This window comes from Pectinophora gossypiella, chromosome 21 (genome assembly GCF_024362695.1).
Source record: "Pectinophora gossypiella chromosome 21, ilPecGoss1.1, whole genome shotgun sequence".
Taxonomy (NCBI): domain Eukaryota; kingdom Metazoa; phylum Arthropoda; class Insecta; order Lepidoptera; family Gelechiidae; genus Pectinophora; species Pectinophora gossypiella.
In genome coordinates, this window is record NC_065424.1 from 2,640,800 (window position 1) to 2,661,530 (window position 20,731).

At 35.9% G+C, this 20,731-nt stretch overlaps 1 protein-coding gene across 2 annotated transcripts in view; it reads right to left on the reverse strand.

Annotated features, from left to right (window-relative positions):
* The window catches only part of LOC126376508 (RNA-binding protein fusilli), a 107,015-nt gene that overhangs the window by 70,990 nt on the left and 15,294 nt on the right, over positions 1-20,731 (reverse strand). The gene's annotated exons all lie outside the window — the stretch shown is intronic.

Genomic DNA, 20,731 nt, shown 5'->3' on the forward strand with positions numbered 1-20,731 from the left:
GCTACTTAATCCTTGTTCTGTATTTTTTCCTGTTAAATATGCTTTAAAACCTATCAGTAGTATTTAATGACAAATATAATTATAATCAATAAAGCTGATATTAACTTAAATTGTCTAAGAAATATTTTTTCGACTATTCGTCTGTCATTTTAGTTTTAGCTATATTTGTTTTTTAAATGTAAACTATGCGCTGTTTATAGACTAGTTCTATCCAGTATCGAAGTAATTAAGTGTATTGGATTGCAAGGCAATTTACCTTGACAAGGCGAATCACTAGGTGTGATTAACCAGTCTCTTAGGATTTCAGGCCTAAATTAGATTTTAGTTTAGATTTACTGGCCAGGTTGGTACCTACCTAATACGAACTACTTAGAAGGTCTTGCTATTATAATATTTATAATATGCCTAGATAATATGTAAATATACGTTAAGCAATCCGACTTTATAAATTGACTTGTCTTTTTGTTTAATAATAATATATGTTTTACTGTTTTAACAGTTATTCGGTACATCATTTAAGTTACAAATTATTGGATTCTGTGTCAAACCAGTTATAGTAAATACAGTAATTATAGTAAGCCTACTAAAAGATATTTTTTTTATTTTGACTATTTTAATCTTAGAATTAGTTGGAATAGGTCACCGTTTTTTGTTTTCTGTTTTATGAAAGTGGGTTCCTTTTTTAAGTACAATAGACATGCAAATTGCAGAGCTCATTCGTGCTACATGTTTTTTCTTTCTTTTATATAATTTTTTAATTCAATAGCTTTTATTTAATGACAAGTGAAGTTATTTATAGCCGGGGAGTAATGAGGATTACATCACTCGCTTCTGATAGACAAGTATATTTTAAAAGGTATTCTCTTTGCTTGTTAATTGATTATGTACATATTGTGATGATCGGGACCGCGCCTGCATTTGTCGTAAGTTAATGTAATTAGTGAATATGCGGTAATTTAATTTCGGTATTTACCGCTTCAAACCGGTTATCAAATACGTTATTTTCAAGTGATTTTTCGAACAGTCGCTATTGCTTTGTAACATCACACATTAGGTTTTTACATCCGGATTCGACTATTGAAATGCATTTGTTTATTGAAACAGATATTATAGTGTGGCACGAATGCAGAACGCCTAATAGCGGACCCGGGAACCTGGTGAAAGAAGCTTACGTTTATTGCCGCTCCAACACGTCTTTGAACGACGACTTAAACGGTAACTTAAATAGAAAGTGAAAAAAAAAAACACAATAGGCTATTTGACAACTTACTCAAATGAGATACTTTTTTGGAAACGTCAAAACGAAAATTTATATGGAATTTGAATGGAAGTACTGGCCAGTGACATCATCATAAAAAGCAGTCAAAAGTAGTACTTATTTTTACGTAATTCATAATTAAATTTCGAAAATAAGTCATAAAGAAAAATAAGATTGATTATTGATCATGTTAGACTGGCATCTATTTCTAGATTAGCATTTTATAATTTATCTTTGACCCAGTCAAATAGGTACCTTAGCGATGATAGCTTTACCAACCCAATCGAATCCTCTATGGAAAAAGTCCTCAAGTTCTGCCTCTTATACCTTCTTGAAGACATTTGACAACCCAAAGTAGCGTTGAGTGTATGTGGTTTATTACTCTTCACATAGCACGATCTGCATGGCACTTTCATACAAACAGGTTGAAGTGCTCAGTCTACAAAATTTTCGTTAGGACGCCATTATGAAGAGTGGTCGCAGACTCTCTATTTACGATTGGTGTGTCTATAATGTCGCAATAAGGTACATTCTGGAAACTAGCTTGTATGTAAATATATTTAATTCTCATTTGTAAAAAAAAAATAAAAAAAATCAATTATTAAAAGTACTCATCACTAAATTAAGAGCCACGCTCTTGTCGGTGCAGCATTCACCATGCCACTTTTCTAGGGAAAAATAGAGCAGTGGTTTCCCTCTTGCCTTCCGCCCCGCAGTACTCTTGTTAAAGTGTTGTGTGTTCTCTGTGGTATTAAAGATACTAAAAGAGTGTACTTTTTAAATTACTCCTAATATCGGTAGCGATATTTTTTCATTAACTACAAAGAGACAATACCTAATTCCGCATTGGGATACCTTTTTATCGATAAGAATAAAATCGTTTGTCGAGGTCCTTATTTATAAGTATCAAACACTTTAGAAAAACATGCAAAAAATGCGCTATTAGAGGCACATCATTAAAACTCACCCATTTATTTTATTTTAGACAAAAGACATTGATTGAGACTCGATTCCTGCAGACACCTTCTAATTTTAAGTTATACCCTTCATTTTCTTATTCGCCGAAAAGCAAAGGGACGGATGATTGACAACTATTGATGATTGACAACGCGGACAAATAAAATAGGCAACTCGCTCATATGCAATCCGTTTGACGTGTGCTGTCAACTTAATTCTGTCGGGTTATTGGCCAATATTATATTTTAATTTCTGCCTAAAATTGACGTGTGTTCCATACATTTCATACTTGTCGATTATCCGTCCCTTTCCTTTTAGGCGGATAAGAAAATGACAGGTATAACTTAAAATAAAGTTACCACCCCATTATACAGTTTTGTTTTATTAAGTTTTTATACAGTTTTGTCTAACTATACCTTCATCATCATCACCAGCCCATTAACGTCCCCACTGCTGGGGCACGGGCCTTCTCTATGGATGGATAGGGAGATCGGGCCTTAAACCACCACGCGGATTGGTGGTTATTAACGATTGCTAATGCAGCCGGGACCAACGGCTTAACGTGCCTTCCGAAGCACGGAGGAACTCGAGATGAAAACTTTTTTTTTGTGGTCACCCATCTTATGACCGACCTTTGCGAAAGTTGCTTAACTTCAACAATCGCAGACCGAGCGCGTTTACCGCTGCGCCACCGAGCTCCTCACTATACCTTAATATAACAGATATATATAGATTGAGAGGCCACAATGATTTTCATAAACAGTTTTGTACCCAACCGATAGTAAACATCATCTCTCGCACATTGCTATGTCTATATCTAGTGGCAAGCTACAATAGACCATCAGATGGATGATACATACCATGATACTGACAGTTACAGCTAAGCGTGAAGCCATAACAACGAATACTTGGAAATAATTGAGGATTTTCCCATGAATTTGTGGCAACAAAAGAGTGCTTTAGGTACGGGCGATGGGATTATTCTTCTTTGAATTTATACAGTCATTCAAAGGCCCGCTAACTAACCAGAAAGATGTTAACAGCGTTATTTAACTATAATAATATTTTTATTATATAATATAACTACTTAATATAACGAAATAAGACATAATAATGATTTATTTATACAACAAACATTATTAGTGACCCTACAGATATATTATTTTAACTTTTACATAAGTACCTACCTGTTATTTTTATGCGGATTCTTTCAGCGGATAAGAAACTGACAGGTATAACTTAAAATAAACTTAGATTGTGTCTTTGAAACAGCATGTCTTTTGTTTTATTACTATTCTTAGTATATTATCTACATTACACCCACAGCGAGACTTGTTTACATAATATAGGTACTAATTATCGATGCTCACGTCTTCCTTCATTAGGTACAACTGATGGAATGTAGAATCAATCGTTTGATGAGCAATTATAAAAACGTCATATTCCAATCATAGCAAGCGTGCTTTTGAACGAATAGTATTTTCAGAGAAACCTCGTAACATCTCAATTCAATTCAACATTGTGTCGACGAGATGATACCTACTTACCCAAGAGATTTCCGCATTGATATAAAAAAAAACTAACTATCAAGTCCATGCATCGTCATCTCACTATCGTTATCCCGTTTTCACAGGCTCCGCTTACCTAACCTGAAGATTTGACAGGTCCGGTTTTTTACAGAAGCGACCGACTGTCTGACTTGCCAACCCGCGAAGGAAAAACCAGCCCAATATAGGTTAGGTCACACACCCGCGTTTTTCGGGTATGTGGGTTTCCTCACGATGTTTTCCTTCACCGCTGAGCACGTGATAATAATTTATGATGCAAACATGAATTCGAAAATCATAGATTTAGGCCCGTGCTGAATTCGAACCTACGATCTTACAGTGAGAGTCAAGCGTTCTTCCAACTGGGCTACCACGGCTCCTCAACGGCTATAAAAAAAACTTTAACAATGAAGTCCATGCATGATACTTTAAAAATATTTCCTAAGAATGCCTGACACGTATCTAGGTATTTACACACTGTTTTTTACGTAGCTTTTTATGTAGGAAGGTATTTAAGCAGACCTTTACGTATTTTTTGCAACTTTTTGATTCGATTGCAATGTAAGAAGGGTATAAATAAAATAAGTCAGGTGCAGTATATTTTTCAATTGTAGAGAACCCTCTAAAATTAATAAGATTTAGCCATCTTGCAGTCTCCGAGCCATATGGTTCCAATTTCAAATCGGGTCGGCGAATGGGAGCGCGGCCGGCGCGCATGTGCGGGACTAGCCAATCATGTGGCGCAGTTAATTGTAAACAATAAGATGGCGGGAACGTGTAGGTGTTACTGGAATTATAAATAGCCGGGGAAACGGTATAAAATATAACGTGTTACATCAGTATTGACGAAGACGATGACCAGCGACAAGTGTCATGCTGTTTCATCAAATAGACAACAGCTTATGGGCCTTGCAACTTTCAAGTTTTCAGTGGAAAGCTGAATGACAAATATACTTGTCTTGTTTGTGAGGTGAGGTTACAAAGTACTTTTATAGCCATAAAGCACTGGACAAGAAGAGTCTCAAGCCATTTACATTGCAAGAGACAGTTCAGTAGAAGGCGAATGCGTGCAAGATATGGAAAACGAAATTATGATAAACAGTGCATGCAAGCACTGCTTAGAACAACAGGGACTTCCATGTTGCAAGGAAATCGATTAGTGCTTTGCAGAAAGACAGACAAGAGTAATATGCACAAACTATTATATACCTACCGTATCCTTAACCCTCGTGCCACTTCGGCTGATGCTTAATTGTGTGCTTGTTAATGTCAACGTCATAGGCAAGCCCTTCAAAGCAATTCATCTAAAAAGCAATATTACTTACTATTTGACATTTGCGCATATAAAAGTGAGTGCCTAATTTCAACAAATGTCAAATAGCAATATTGCTTTCTTAGATGAATTGCAACAATGTGGCCTTTTTAGACCCCCATAAAAAGGCTATAAATTGAAATGGACACATATTATAATAAGGGTCTTTCCTAGGTAAACAAACAAACAAGGTTTTCTAAAATCACAACCAAGGACACAGTAACGTGTACAAAAAGTTTTAGAAGTCATAATATTAAGTAAATTAGACGCTGTCGTATTATTTTTATATTGTTTCAGCCAATAACGCTGGCTTGAATTTTTCCTCATTGTATGCTAAGCCGGGTCGCGACTCGCATTGAGCATGCGCGCGGTCAAATGTCACGCGACAATGGCGGGAAATCTGTTGCGAAGCAATGGCAAGCGTCGCATTCAGCCATACGATACTTTTGGTTTTATTCGCCAGTTTTTGTGTGCCATTACGTTGTGTAAGACACGGAATAATTTGTTTATGCACTTAGGTACCTGTGTAAAGAAACTATCAAAATGGGACGTCGAAAGTTGTCAAGAGTGCGGTGTCAATCTATTGCTGTATTTGCAAGGTATTATGAATTTATGATACGCACACTTACTTATTTAGAAGAATATAATGGATACAATACAACGTTGGTAATTATTCATCTTGTCAGATGAATATGTTATTGCATCGGTTTGGTAGATACCTACAACCAAAAAACACAATGTATTGTGTTCTAACAAGTTAACAGACATTTGCGTTGATATAATGGTTACCGAGTACACAAACACTAGTCGTAGTGGTGTTGTTAAATTGCTTGGACAGGCTTGTTTGGTTACCACAGGCTTGTTAAGTAACAACTCAAATAAGACCTTTTACTAAGATAAGGCATCTTAATATCAACCATTTAAAATTAAGTAAGTATTGATGGTTTCTCTGTATGAACGCAAAGGCGGATATTTAAAAAATTGAGACATATTGTGAATACCATATTTTGGCAATATTTTAAATATATTTCCGTTCAATTATTTTCTTCTTGAGTCCCGATAAAGATTAATCTTTTATCTCAAAAATATTACTTGTCATTGGATTCGCAACAAAGGCTGTTTGCTGTTAAACAGCCTAATGAATATTTTAAGATTCACATCCGTAATTATGAACCACAACGGTTCTAGAAGGTTCTTCTAGTTCACCCAGTTACGATCCAGCCAGTCCCACCGTTTGATTATCGCATAACTCTGTAATCCCAGCGTGTTGCAAGAGTGGCGAGGAAATGACGCAGGCGCACGCAACACCTACCATTACGCCTGTAATGAATGAGTCGCCGATAGGAAACGTCCTAGGTAGACGTGGTATTAGCCTAGCTGCAGCTAAATTTGTCTCATTAATTCACTCAGGTGGCTTATGGAGAGGTAAGACGGAATTGCTGTTTGTTATTTAGCGCATGTTACGTTGAGCTGAAAGCAGACGAATAGATAAAAAATGCCTACTCTGTGAACCAAACCAAATTTCTTCCTCATCAAAATAATTGTGATGAAGTATTCGGCGCGTAATTATCACTGGAAGCATCCGAACATAGGGAGCGAGATAGTTATAAAAAAAAAAACCTCCACCGGCCGTGTACGAAACTCGTGCTACGTCAGAGGTATCGTGCGAAGAAAAAATCTTGAATGTTTTATTGTATAGTTTAAGTATATTTTTCTTCTAATAAAACATAATGTACGTATAATAGACCCGTGCGTGAACCTTAATTCACCAAGTCAATGTTTAAACTAATTAGGTAGTTCACGAATGACGTAAAACTGTCCACATAGCTTACGTCACGATATCACATTCATATTCATTATAAGAGGTTTTCACTTGTGTACATAATTAGTATTGTTAATAAGTAAATAGGTATACTTGTAACATAAACAGCCTACGTAAATATATGTCCCACTGCTGGGCACAGCCTCCCCTCAATCAATCGATTACAATAGACATAGGTACGGTCACGAGCATTAATATGTATACACTCATGAGCAATATATGGTACCAAACCATGTCACATTAACTATTTTGACAAATTGAACTGTAAATCGCATTAAATGTCAAATATGTTAGTGCGACAGAGTCCTAAAGTGGTTACATTATATTGCTCATGACTGTACCTACATAAAATAGAAAATTAAAGTTGCATAACTACGCTACTTTTTATCCAAAATAACTAAGAAAGAAAAATGACTTTAGGTGCAAAATTAATAAAAGAAAGATGGCACAAAATCCCGTTTATTAATAAGTTTATTCTGGGTTAAGTTCTTATATTCCGATTCACAACTTCCGCAAAGGCCGGTCATAGGATGGGTGACCACAAAAAAAGTTTTCATCTCGAGCTCCTCCGTGCTTCGGAAGGCACGTTAAGCCGTTGGTCCCGGCTGCATTAGCAGTCGTTAATAACCACCAATCCGCACTGGGCCCGCGTGGTGGTTTAAGGCCCCGTCTCCCTATCCATCCATAGGGAAGGCTCGTGCCCCAGCAGTGAGAACGTTAATGGGCTGATGATGATTCCGATTCACAAATCTGGAGTAAGAAAGTGTACCTAAGTATTTTCAATACAATATTCCATAAAAACCCTCCCCATGTTAGTTATTACAGTAATTAGTTATTGTAAGTTAGTTTTAATATCACTATTGTTACAATTAAGTGTCCTCACAGGGTTATTATGACAATAAAAAATACAAGTCTAATTACAGAAGTCGTTGAAATATCTAAGTATAATAACTTAATAATATAATAGAGTTTATAGCGTATAATCCATAGGATTTTATAGGCTCATTGTAACTAATGAGGTAGACTCGTTAAAGGCTATTGCTTAAGATGGCGTTCCTGAATAGAAACTTAGACCCTAAAGTAATATATTTATAGTAGATGATTTTGCTATACAAATACATAGGTATTTACCTACTAACTATAAATATAAGTGCATTCCCTTCGAATTCAATTATACAGTCAATGATTTCACGAAGCTTATCCGTACGTGTCTGTATACTCAATAACTAACGGTATCTGAGAAACTTAATTGCAATAAATATTAAGTACAGTTAATTTAATCCATTGTTATATAAACACATTGGCCTACGATCGCGCAAAGTCGAAAGGAGTGGAAGACTAAGGGAGGCCTTTGCTTAACATTGGGAATAATACAATGTAAAGATACATGTCTATCCCTAGGCAGCATGGTCTTATGATCTTAGCCTGACCCACAAATGTGCAAAAGAAAAAAAAGCATGCCTATCCCATAAACAGACGAAGGAAAAAAAAGAAATATAAACTACAGGATGAAGGTAGACTTCTGCGTACTGATGACTAGGCAGCATGGTCTTATGACCATAGCCTGTCGCTTATATGGGCCAAAAAAATTACTTAACAACGAAAGTTTTCTTTGGAGTTTGTATGGAAGTACTATCCTGTGACTTCATCAATAAAACCAGTCAAACTTAATCATAAATACAATTCTGAAATAAGTCGAAACGTAAAATGAGATTGATTTTTGATCGCCTTATTTTTCGAATTTTATTTATGAATTACAGAATTACCTAAGTAACGATGAGTACGACGTTTGACTGCTTTTATTGATGACGTTACAGTACATACAAACTAAAAATAAACTTTCGATGTTTCGTAAAAAGTATCTCATTTGACTAGGTTGTCAAGTGGCCTATTCAAAAAAGAATTCTCCAAAAAGATTTTTACTTTCGAAACTATATTTGAAACAACCATGATTACAGTTATGTGAGCTTTGACGTAAATGTGACTTAAAGTGACGTCAGAACACATAAAAAAAACATTGAAAATCTACTTTGCTTTGCTTCGATAAACGAAGTCAAACAGCACCAATGTCATACATACACAATTTGATTGCCGAATGTAAAAATAAACCTCAACTTTATTCAAAGGAGAATGGGCGAATCTGGTCCAAGAACCTCCACTGATGAGACTTATATGTAATGAAAGCTTATGCTTTCTCTATGAATCTGGCAAAGTTCTATCAGATTCTGTCCCGGGGTTCTTTTTTTACGGCCATGTTTGTCCTGGCAAAAAATGTGATAAAATACAGTGGGAGCTAAAATCGACTCAAGATTTGTTGCTGGATAACTAAGTCTACATAAATAATTATGTATCATATTGTATACCATTTTAAAGAGGATCTTTTCCAGAATCCGAAACATAAAAAAAAAACAAAAAAAAATCTTTTTGTAAGCGAATTATAGTCAATTTATATCTGCAGCGACATTGTTTCTCGGTAGCTAAGTTCAAGTTTCATGCCTTTTACCCCTTCCAAAAGTATCTTACCGATTTTTTTTATATTGCTTCCGGAATTTGATCTGAGTGATAATAACAAGAAAAATAAATAGACACCTCTCCGATAGAGACCGCCTAAGCTATTGCCTATTGCAAGAAATCGTCATCATTAATTAGCAAGTCATTACGGTATTGCATATAAGCTTATCAGCAACTTGGAACTTGGTCCAAGAACCTCCACTGGTGAGACTTGCATGTAATGATAGCTTATACTTGTCCTATGATTCTGGCAAAGTTCTATCAAACTCTGTCCTAGGGTTTTTTTACGGCCATGTTTGTCCTGAGTGTACAGTAGTGGACTGCAAAATCACCTCAGGATTTGTTGTCGAAAAACTATTTAACTAAGTCTATATACATAATTATATATCATAATGTATATCAATTTTAAAGGGGTAGGTTATCAGAATCAGAAACACAAATAAAAAAAATGCATTAAGTATGTAAACGACTTTTAGCCAACTCACGTCCGTAGCACCATTTTTCTCAGCAGCTACGTACGAGTTTCGCGCCTTCCAACCTTTCCAAAGAAGCCCAATCATTTTTTCCTTCTTCTGATATTGCATTCTTAACCTGACAAGTGACAACAAAGAAAAAAAAATAAGAAGAAATAAAATAGATACCATTTCGATAGAGGCCGCGTGAGCTATGGACCTATTGCAAGATAACGTACTCAAAGGCTAGTCATTATAATCCAACAGACGTAACATGTTTAGAATGCGGGAGGACGCAAATGTAGTATGTTTTCTTTCACCACAATCTTGTTTTATTAATGCAGGCTTATATCTTGTATTATAAACAATGCCGAATGGTACAACAAACGTATCGTAAACGTAAGGTTGCCTGGTAGTAATTGCTACCTTGGCAATAAAGCCGCCTTTTGCACCAGTTATTGCCTGAACTTGTTTAATAAATGTGTTTCTTTTGTATACAATAGAGTCATTGTATTGCATCTTGATTAGAATGACTTATTTCTTGTTTCTCTCGTACTAAGCTGTATACTGTTAGTGTTAAAGAGACACATATTTCGTCTCTTTCGCATACGGCGATGTACTACATTTCCGTCCCGCCGCATTCTAATCATGTTACGTCTGTTGGATTATAATGACTAGCCTTTGAGTACGTTATCTTGCAATAGGTCCATAGCTTACGCGGCCTCTATGGGAATGGTATCTATTTTATTTCCTGTTGTTGTCACTTGTCAGGTTAAGAATGCAATATCAGAAGAAGGAAAAAATGATTGGGCTTCTTTGGAAAGGTTGGAAGGCGCGAAACTCGTACGTAGCTGCTGAGAAAAATGGTGCTACGGACGTGAGTAGGCTAAAAGTCGTTTACATAATTTTTTTATTTGTGTTTCTGATTCTGATAACCTTCCCCTTTAAAATTGATATACATTATGATATATAATTATGTATATAGACTTAGTTAAATAGTTTTTCGACAACAAATCCTGAGGTGATTTTGCAGTCCACTACTGTACACTCAGGACAAACATGGCCGTAAAAAAACCCTAGGACAGAGTTTGATAGAACTTTGCCAGAATCATAGGACAAGTATAAGCTATCATTACATGCAAGTCTCACCAGTGGAGGTTCTTGGACCAAGTTCCAAGTTGCTGATAAACTTATATGCAATACCGTAATGACTTGCTAATTAATGATGACGATTTCTTGCAATAGGCAATAGCTTAGGCGGTCTCTATCGGAGAGGTGTCTATTTATTTTTCTTGTTATTATCACTCAGATCAAATTCCGGAAGCAATATAAAAAAATCGGTAAGATACTTTTGGAAGGGGTAAAAGGCATGAAACTTGAACTTAGCTACCGAGAAACAATGGCGCTGCAGATATAAATTGACTATAATTCGCTTACAAAAAGATTTTTTTTGTTTTTTTTTTATGTTTCGGATTCTGGAAAAGATCCTCTTTAAAATGATATACAATATGATACATAATTATTTATGTAGACTTAGTTATCCAGCAACAAATCTTGAGTCGATTTTAGCTCCCACTGTATTTTATCACATTTTTAGCCAGGACAAACATGGCCGTAAAAAAAGAACCCCGGGACAGAATCTGATAGAACTTTGCCAGAATCATAGGGAAAGCATAAGCTTTCATTACATATAAGTCTCATCAGTGGAGGTTCTTGGACCAAGTTTCATACAAAAATGCCCATTGTCATTTAACGTTGAAATACGTCAAAGGGAATATGACTAGACCCCAAACAGTTATATAGGTATACAAAAACAACTCCGGTAATATTTGTGATTTAGCTATTGTTATTTATAAAGGTTGTTTTTTTTTTATAAACAGTCGCAATACAGTATACAATCATATGAAGTGGGTAGGTAAATAACTACGAACTTTACTAAGGCAGTTAATCAAAACATGTAATTTAAAAGTCGACTGGCTTTGCCAAACTGATTACTTATTCCTAAATTTTATTTACATTATTATTGATGAATAGAGTTCCTCATATATTTACTTATGCCTCGCTGCTACAATGACAAAAAGTATATTTTACATAAATTACCTTCAAATCTTTTAGTTCCTCAATGTTACCAACGTCACGAAGGGCAGAAGGTGTTTTATGGTAACACTAAGTTATTAAGAAGTAAATGTTTACTTACAAACAGCAACTTTGACACTTGCCATTAGCGCGTAGTAAATCAAACACGTACTTTATTACAACTGTTGTCAATGTATAGTGCTTATTGTGCCCTCACCTGACACGGCCTCATGTTATTTCCTCTGCGATTGCAAGTTTTATTATCTAACGTTATAAAACGAAGATTGAACAGACGAGAGACGTCTCTTTCACACTAGGCTGAATAATTTTCTATCCAGTTGTCATCAGCGGTGTGGCGTTCCCGGGAATGTTCCCACTTTGGTAACAAAAAAGCTTTATTACCTTTGGACAGATAGAAGCAGCAGAAACCAGAATACAAGAACAATTTTAAAAAGAAGAGCAGCCAGTGTCCTTACTATTAGTTTTTACAACGAGAACATTCCCGGGAACGGAGCATCAGAGGTTTCATTCTAACCATGTTACGTGTAATGAGGTGTACTTTCATAAGCAATAACATACTCACTTTAGAACCCTGTCGCGCTATCATATTTGACATTTAATGAGAGTTACGGTTTAATTTGTCAAGTAAAAGATAATGTATGATAAAAGGTATTTTTTATCTAAACTAACTCGATATTGGTGCTGATTCCAGTACAAACCATCTATTACTATTTGAAGTTATACCTTATATCAATCAATCGTCAGGCTAAAAATTTATGGAACATACGTCAATTTTAGGCAGAAATTTAAAAAAAATCTCTCCCAAAATTTTATATTGGCCAATAACCCGACAGAATTAAGTTGACAGCACACGTCAAACGGGTCGCATATCAGCAAGATGCCTATTTTGTTGGCCCGAGCAGAACAGTGGTCGATCATCCGTCCCTTTCCTTTTCGACGGATAAGAAAAAACGGGTATAACTTAAAATTAAAAGGTGTGCAGGAATCGGGGCCAATAACTCGAGCAAAGAGAAACCACGCTAACACCAGACATTCCAAGTAAAGGAAGTCGTATAAACAAGTCGTATAATATTACTATTATGCAAGTTTCATCAGCAGTGAGTTATAACAATTTCTTCGTAATTCCTCCGCTGCGCTGGTCACACTCTGTGGTTTTACTTAGCGAGGGAAGCGGAGTAAAACCGTTGTATGAGATACCGCTTTAGACAAGTGTGACTTCGTTAATATTGGTGCTAATTCCTGTAAATACCATCTAATTTTATTTTAAGTTATATCTGTCATTTTCTTATCCGCCGAAAAGGAAAGGGACGGGTAATTGACAAGCATAAAATTTATGGAACAAACGTCAATTTTAAGCACAAATCTAAACCAACCGTCTAAAAATTTTACATCAGTCAATAACCCGACACATTCATTTACTCATTCTTCCTAAAATTAAGAGCTGTGAATCATCCGTCCCTTTCCTTTTCGACGGATATGAAAATGACGGATATAACTTAAAATAAAATTAGGCGGTGTTTGCAGGAATCGGGGCCATTGTCTCTAAAGAGTAAAATGTAGCCTTAATTGCACACACAGGCGCTACCAGCGTTCCTTGGGCGGATAATTTTGTAATGGTCTAGTTTCTCTCTATAAATACAAAAGTAGCACTGCGTGGTGTCGTATTTATAACACTCTTACTATAGAATAAAGAATAATACTACGTATAGAAGCGAAGAATGCTACAGAATCTGTAAGTCTGATTTTATACAAATGTACAGAACGATAACTATCCGGCTTTTTGGCGGGAAACGGGAACGGGACAGTTGCTTTCTTCATTGAATAATCTAAATAATTAATACGAAGTGGTGTTTTGTGGTTAATGATCGCATTAAGTTAGTCGGAAGACATTCGCGAGTGTTATTATATCGGAGTATTCAATAAACAAAGTGTATCTGCCTATTTTCGCTTCGTGCCAAGAAGCCGCTTCATAACTCAAAAGTTTATGCGGACTTTTGAGTTAATTCGTTTGGGGTTCGGAGTAGGAGTCTACTCCGAGGGTGGGGGCTTAGGTTTCATCATCATCACCTTTCATCATTTCATTAATCATCAAGAAAAAAAATACGTCAGACATGGCTGTATGGGCATAGTTCCCTTTGCCTTACCCTTCGGGGAAAACAAAAACAAAAAAAAAAACGGTAACTATCCGCCCCGCCAATTAGGTCGTGTACTATAACTTGGTTCAACATAAATTATAAAATTCTGATTATACTAAATAAAGACAAATCTAAAAGTAACGAAAAACATTCTTTTTTTAACTTATTTTCGAATTTTAATTAAGAAAAGCGTAATAATAAGTCCGACATTTTGTCACGTTCGATAAAAATATACGGGATGGACGTAATCCCTTTTTTTCACACGTCATCACTAATTTAAGAGCCACGCTCTTGTCGGTATAGCATTCTATGTTCTTGTCTATCAAAGACCAATTCCTTCACCTCCTTATAAGAAACGACGATCGCCTTCTCTTTAATCTGTTCCATGTAAGCATGTTTAGTTTTTTTCACTATCACTGTCGATCGTCTCAGCCGTTTGTAACTTAGCTGAAGCCCGTGTTCAGTAGGATGGTAATTTAATTTACCTCACGTGTAAACCACAAAGTATTTCTTATGCGCCCTCCTTTACACTCCTCTACCTGCGCTCTACGTAGTTAAGTGCTAGAATAATGTCCGTCATATAACACATAAAGATGATAATCAGAAGGCTTTAACCTGTAATTGTGACTTCAACCGCAATAGATTAAAATAAACGAGTGTTTCTTAACCCTTGATGTAATGGAATATTGTTGATCGATCAGTCTTGTAACGTACTTAGCAAGATATCGCCTGAGATTAGCTGTCAAGGCGACATTACTTCTTAACAAATGAGGGATTTTTCCAAGATGGCGCCATTACAAACTCATTTGAATACGGCTGTTATTCATTAATGGCAAATAATAATAATATCTTTATTCATATAAAAAAGCCTTTTTTTTAATTAAACATGGGTTTGCTCTTGACTTCGTTCTTCCACGAGGAGAAGAAGAGATCGACCATGGAACGAGCTTACCCAGAAAATGCCTATTCACCCGTGATTTAAATACATGCCTTAAATATATGACAATATTAGTTAACATTTACAAGTATGTAGTTACAGGCTGTGACATAATTATTATGAGTAAGCTGGTATCCCTAAAAGTTTTAAAACTGAGCTAAGGAATGGTGGCAAAGTACCCATTGAACTGTCATTATCGAATTATGAATGGATTATGACCTTTCACTAAGACTGTTGGTTGACTCCAACGTCAATGATACCATAATCAGGTATTCGTAGCAAAATCTATATTTTTAGGGAAAAATGACGATATACCAAAGAAATCTTAAGGTTAGCCACTGGTTTCCCAGTATTTAAGGACTTTAAACCGACGACAATTTTCCTCAATCAGCACTTATCGCTATCAGCCCACTAGAGTCGATTAATTGTTCCAAATATAATCTTCCAGACGATGCCCTGAGCCAAGGCTCGTGCCCTACTGGGACCCTCAGGCAGGTGAGAACCTCAGCGCTCCCCTGTCATCCGGCTAAGTAGTTAATGACATCTGTGCAAACCTACCAACCTACCTACAGTAAGCCACATCAAAAAAATGCTATAGCATTAACACATGGAGCACAAAGCCACAAGTTATCAACAAAACAACTAACAGTCACTCTTGATATTATATATTTTGTCCCGCATTGTGAAAAAATTATTGATAGAGATATCAGTAATTGAATTTTCAACTTGAACTAACTATACAATCCTACTTGGCGAAGATAAAAGCTCTTATAGGAAGGCCATTCTGATCACAATCTCGTGTCATAACACCAAGGAGACTATAGCAAAGAGGCTGCATACGAAATAGGTTGACAAATATTAAAAAAATATAAGTAGGCACTCGTATCTAGATACGAGTGCAAAGGACTTACAAATAATGATGTAATGGTGCTTACTTGGTGCTGAGCTCATATGAAGCGGTAGGGCAAGGATAATGGAATATTACTCTTGGAGTAAATAATCATAAAATAGGAGGTACAGTACATATCCACCATACTGCGGGTTGGGGTGGGGGAAGGAGTACTTACGCTAGTGAGAAATTTTTGCCAGTTTTCTAGCCAAACGATGCAAAATAACATTAATTAAAAAAAAAATACAAAATGATGTAAGTTGGTGAACATACTTTAGAAAAACGGAATCAGAGTGTGACGGAAAGTAAAAAAAAAAAACAAAAACCCCGACTACGGAAAATCGCGCTCTAAAAAGTATGAAACAAGAAAAGCCAATCTGTCCTAAGAGTTTGTTTGCTTACCACGGTATACGACCACTGATATCTCCTAAACATCACTATTCGGAAGAATTTCAGAGAAATAGCTTTTTTCTTTAAAATAAATATTTTCTTTGAAGTTTTTTTTTTATTTCTATGAATTGTCTCTAGGTCTAGGGAAACAAAAGTAGCTCTCCTCGATCGGAGATATGCTCACTTCATCAATACCACACAATAACCATCCAACGTGATAAAATTTTGTCACGGTCATTTTATCGATTCTGACGATATAATTATGTCGTTTTGTCGATTGGTGCTAATATGTGAACCCATATAAGTCATGTCGCTCTGCCCAAATACCTACGAACAAAATCACGTGGCACGCATGTTAGGGAAAAAGCAAACTTATCGTTTTCGACAGACTTTATTGAATGGATCGATAATTTTATTTTATTGCGCATGTTAGCCCTGCAGAACTATTTATATCCAAAAAGAGAGTAACAAAATAAAGCCTGTAGGTATATGTATGTACGGTCACGAGTAGGCACTAATATGTATACACTTTGCAACCATGTCACATTAACTTTTTTGACAATTTAAACCGTAAGCCTCATTAAATGTCAAATATGATAGTGCGACAGGGTTCTAAAGTGGGTAAACATGATATTGCTCATGACTGTATGCACATTCCGCTATTAAGCACAGGCCTCCTCATTAAATAGTTACGGATAATAAAATAGCAACGCTTATCTATTCACTCCACGACTTTCCATTAAAGAGATAAGTAAATAACAGTCTCGCTTCGCTACTTTTCACTCATAATTCATTCTTATTACAATATAAGGCGAAAAAATTCAAAATTCGATCAAGCGTTCAGCTATTGTAGATGCCATTAACGAATCAATTGATATTCACAACAAGCTTTTACTTCAGGAAAATACTAATAATATTTTAAACATAGCGCCCTATCCTCACTAGAAGTCGTGGTAGCCGAGTTGAAAGTACGCTCGATCCTCTCTGTAAGGTTGTAGGTCCAAATCCATGCTTATGCCATAAATGATTACCACGTGCTCAGCGCGGAAAATGAAAACACCGTGAGGAAACCCACATTCCCGAGAAATGTCGTATGACCTAACCTGTATTCGGCTGGTTTTCCCTTCGCAGGTTGAAAGATCAGACAGGCAGGCGCTGCTGTAAAAATCGGAGATATCAAATCTTCAGGTTAGGTTATCGGACCCCGTGGCGCAAACATGTTCGCGGTATGCGTTGTATAAATGGTGGCTTTTAAAAAATAGTGTTTTTTGTAATCCACAGGTTTACATAACACAATTATAAAATAAAGTTTTCCATCAGAAAAGGTAACAAGGCAAGAAATATCTCGACGCTGGTTTTCAGCCTTGTGGCGTTCACTGATGCAACTATAGAATTAGGATAAATGTGTCTTTAAGTAAGTGAAACACAATAAATTCAATCGGAATGATACGGAGCTAGCCTATCTGTCACCCGCGACCGCCACAGACCAAGAGGCAGTGTTGCCACAGGTGTTGCCCACTTCGCACCATTATATATTTATTAGAATACCTACCACAAGCCTGCACCTGTGTTGACTTTTTGGTGGCGCCACACGGTGTCCTAGTGCCATACGGCCCTTTGGGATAGGTCCACCAAATAATACTGTTTATTTATAACATAACGTTATGAATGAGTGTTGACGCACAGCACAAGTGATGTTTTATTTCTATTTTTTCCTTTAAGTGTCATTTACTATACTTGCCGGACAAATAGAGTTAATAAATTAAAGCTATTTTATAACCCGCGTAAACATCTCGGTTGTCTACCTGGTTATTTTGGCTTATGATTGCAGCCTTACATATCGCAAGGCTCAGGCACTTCGCACTTCTTAGCATATAAATGAAGGGCAAATATCCTTATTCCATGAACTGACGATTATGTCACCATTAGCTATCGCTGCTGGCACGTGTGACCATTGGACCTACAATAACACTGCTCTGACCTACAAAATTACTCCGTAATAGCTCTAGTTTAAAGTTCATTGTTAGTTATGCGCGCCATTAAACAAAATGTCAGGATCAGATTTCAGCCAATCACGTTGCGCTTTCAGTGCGGACAAAGCTCCTGATTGGTTGAAACCTGATTCGTAGGTAGAGCTGAATCTGGGTAATAATAATTAAATAGATACTATCAGGGACAACGTCAAAATACAATTTTAAACTTGCTTAATTGTTAGGTAAAACGTACAATAAAGAGTAATAACAATTAAAACGAACAGTTACAACTAAAAATCTTTAGGCATTGTGCGTGATTTACCCGTGCGTGTTCATTGAAACGAAAAAATAATATATTTTTTAAGAAATATAACAGGTGTTGTTGGCCTTTCACAAAGAACGGAATCTTGTAAACTTGCATTGCTTTCTCTGATAAGTACTTACCATGTTTTTGTGTCAATGCGATTACTACTTACAGTTACTGAATAAAATATACGTGTTCAAGAATAATATTGAAGAGCCAATTTACTTGTATGTGCTTGTTACTATTATAGTTTGATTAATCTGTCTTTTTGAACTAGGCTGTATAAATCATTTTTGTATCTAAGTAGCTATTTTTATAAAACATTAACATATTTAAAAAAAAAAAACGAATACGTAGGTAAAAACCAAGTTAAAACCGCAACTCAAAGTTAATAAATCTACACGATGACATAAAGCCATAGATTACTTGTGTATAAAAACGCGATTCTTTTCTTCCATGACACGCAATGTTAACACGTAACACGGACAAATACGGGTTATACGAGTAGTGTAGGCGGATGATTTTAACATCAATCATTTTACGCATCATCTAACAGGTTTTTTTAAAACAAAGTTCTTCTAAAAAGAGGCTATTTCGCGTTTACTTCACATCTATGCGTGTCCGTAACTATTTATAAATGTTGATGTTCCATTAAGTCTTCGTATTTTTATGTTTAAAAAACGTTTGCCGTAATATTTATCGTCATTATATTATACAAAATATTTTCCTTAAATTAAAATTAAAATTCATACCTTCTCATAAAATAAAGTAGGTACCTATAAACATTAGCTATCCCCTTCCTTTACGTGATGTGATCATTTAAATCTATTATTTATTTCTTTTATTTTTTTTAGGTACAGCGACTGGGGTACCTACAAATCTAGCTAGAGAACACCGGCCATTAAGAACTCGATGGAGGAAACTTGCGAAAAGCAGTTAGGTAACTGTAGGAAAAACTAATAGTGCTGCGTAACAAATGTCTCACTGGTAGCTAATTATGTTTGACAAATGCACTCATCTAGGTTTTAGCTTCATCATCGTGAGTTTGGAGGTTATAGAGACCTGATTTTACAAAGCGTTAAAACGCTGTAAATTAAGTAGAAATAGGCTGTTTTTCTATACTTTAAAGGGCAAATACGAGTATAAAATGACAATTTATGATAAGTACATAACTTGACTTTGTAGCAGTTAAGTACTAGGATAACATAAATAGTGAGGTAGAGAAGCCGAGGACGGGAGGGCGCGCCTTGACACCAACTACTTAGTTGCGTAGAAATAAATAAAAAATATTACAAAGTATGAAATAGGTTTACACTGTATTCTGTGTACCAGCCCCTCATTCTATTATACGTGTCTGGACTAAGAAGGTAAGCAGTGATAAACGCATTAGTAACGATGTTTGCTGTCAAAGGCTCAACACAACACGTAGTGTAATAATGGCAAGTAATTGAGTTGGAAGTACCAGGGCGACATGAGCACTAGAAGCCGAGGACGGGAGGGCACGCCTTGACACTGGCTAATGATAGCTCAGCGTAGAATAAGAAACACGAACACGCAGACACAGTACGTGACTATTGTGGGATTATTTCTTGTTTTGAAAGCTCCGTCGTTCTGTTGTCCTTGTACAATGTCACGGTGTTATGCAACATGGAGGAAATTCAAATACATATTAAAGGAAAGGATATATACCTGTAGACATGTAGTGTAGATAGATTTCTTTTATAAATGTAATTTTATCCCATATCCACGTCTATGTCTTCATAGACTCGTACCAAATCTTTGAATTTAACATCCGTTTCAAAAAGCTTAAAATGATAATTATAATCATATTTAAGTTGGATCGTTTAGTATCTAAGTATCTTCATGAATCGTCAGAGATCCTGCTTAAAAAAGGTTTGCCAACATTCAAATCATTATTTTCTTGAACGAAATTATTTTTTTCTTTACGTTAAGTAAAGATAAAGTGCCCCATATATTGTTGCACCAATTTCCTTGTTTATTCCTTAACGCTACGATTATTGTATGTGATTCATCTAACATAAACGTAAACAAGTCTAATTGTTAGGTATCGTGAGATGTCAGAAACCTTAGTCCACAAATAGATATTTACCTAAACTTGACGGGAGTCCATAATAGATATATTTGTA